The sequence below is a fragment of the Marmota flaviventris genome, chromosome 1 (assembly GCF_047511675.1).
Source record: "Marmota flaviventris isolate mMarFla1 chromosome 1, mMarFla1.hap1, whole genome shotgun sequence".
Taxonomy (NCBI): domain Eukaryota; kingdom Metazoa; phylum Chordata; class Mammalia; order Rodentia; family Sciuridae; genus Marmota; species Marmota flaviventris.
The window spans coordinates 201,094,313-201,096,293 of record NC_092498.1 but is presented as its reverse complement, the minus strand read 5'-3'; the positions used below and the strand labels follow the sequence as shown (position 1 = coordinate 201,096,293).

At 44.6% G+C, this 1,981-nt stretch overlaps 1 pseudogene; it reads left to right on the top strand.

Annotated features, from left to right (window-relative positions):
• Positions 1-1,572: 1,572 nt before the first annotated feature.
• LOC114090417 (U6 spliceosomal RNA) lies at positions 1,573-1,673 on the top strand (annotated as a pseudogene).
• The last annotated feature ends 308 nt before the right edge of the window (positions 1,674-1,981 follow it).

Genomic DNA, 1,981 nt, shown 5'->3' with positions numbered 1-1,981 from the left:
AACCATGACCTAAATCAACATCTTTTCTTTATAAAGTTACCTAGCTTTAGGTATTTTGTTATAGTAACAGAAAATGGTTACTAATGGTTTTACATTTTATTTAAATTGTTTTTTTCTATTATCATTCATTAATATTATTTGTTGAAATAAAGGATTCAGAACATAGAGTACAGATTTGAGAGATACATGAGGAAAACAGGCAAGTTTTCCTGCCCCTGAAATTCAGAAAGTATCCTCAGGCAAGGAGTGGTTAAGAGAGGCAGAGGGAAAGCAGTAAAAGAGAGAGGTCATGGACCTCAGATGGGGGATCCAGACCCAAATATAAATAGTTATGACTGACAGCAGTGGAGGCAGCACCCAGCACAGGCTGTCCCCCAATGGGGGTGATGACCTAATAGTCCTCTGGGAGTTGAGGCAGAGCTTGCCATCTAACCAGGGAGCACATCCTGCCTGAATGATACTGAGGATCAGTGCTGGCTGGTCTTTCCTGGGCCTCTAGGGTGCCCCCAGTGGCAGACAGTGGAACTGACATCTGGCAGAACCCCCTGACTTTGTTGTTCCTATCTGACTTGCCCGGTGGCCACCCCTCTATTTTCAAGAACACTCACAGACCCTGTTCGGTGACATCCTGTTTACCTGGAGGAGTGATGGGGAAGGAGAGCACAGCTTCTGCCATGGGAGGGCAGAACGGGAAAAGCCCAAGCTCTCCTCCCTCCCCCACTGTGAGCCTGGTACCCCACTCCTCTCACCACCACCCTTCCTTCCTATAGCTGCAGAGTCCTTCCATCTGATGGCCAACGCCAACCTGATCCTTGGTCAGCTCTGCTTAGGAAATAAGTCCACCTACAAACATCTCAACAAGTGACCTTTTCTACCCAGAAAAATCTGGGTGTTTTTTTTTTTTTTTTTTTTTTTTTCATTTCTTAGTACAAGGCTAACCAGTTGCTCATGGGGGAACCTGGGTGTGGGAGGCCTTGACACCTGGTGCATGATGGAATGCAACCCTGCACACCTGGTCTCTGCACATTTGAGGGAGGGTTGGAAGAAATCCAGTCTTTGCTGGGGATTCCATGCTGTTGGGAGAAGGTATTTTAAAATCTATCAACAGGGAGAGCAAACTACAGCCAGGCTTCCGGTGTAACTGGAAAGGAAGCTGTCCTTACTCACATCAGCCCAGATGGGGAGGTTCCGTCATTTTGTGGTTTGAACAATGCTCATATCTGGCCCGTGTCCCAACATGATTAGGGGGTGTGGTCTTGTTTTCATTTTTGATCCATCATTCTTACAGAGTGGGCTTGTTTGCTGTTGATGGTCCATGGAAATTTTCATATTGAGAGAAGAGCATCAAGACCTACCTGCGGGCCAAAGCCTGGTGGGCAGCACCTGTCCATCTCAGGAGGAAGGGGCTCCTTTTCCTCTCTCTCTTCAGCGCCTGTTTCCTGGGAGTCCCAGACTAGCTAGGAGGCAGGAAGCACTCTTTCTTTGCAGAGATGGAAGATTTCTCCCAGGGAATTTTTCCTAGAAGGCACATCTGGTACCCACACACAGGGTGAATTCTTTTTGGAAAGTAGTTTGGAATATCAACCAAGAGCATTTCAATTGGAACAACACAGAGATGAGCATGGCCCCTGTGCAAAGATGACACACAAATTCGTGAAACATTCCATGTTTTATCAAACAAACAACAACAAAAAAAATAAACCCTGGATCCATTAAATCCACCCCTGGGAATGTCTCCTAAGGAAATTTCCAAAATACCTTAAAGGGCCATATGCACAAAGATGTTCACTGTGGAACTGTTTAAAAAAAAAATTTTAAGTTGGTAAATTAAATTCCCAATCACTAATTAGGGAATTAGATATGTACATTGTTGTGCAAAATGGGACTGAGTGTTATTAGGAGACAATTGTCAAGCTCATGAAAAGTGCCCATCATCTTACATAGACACTTGGTTGATTTTTTAACAGTATAGTAACTTTAC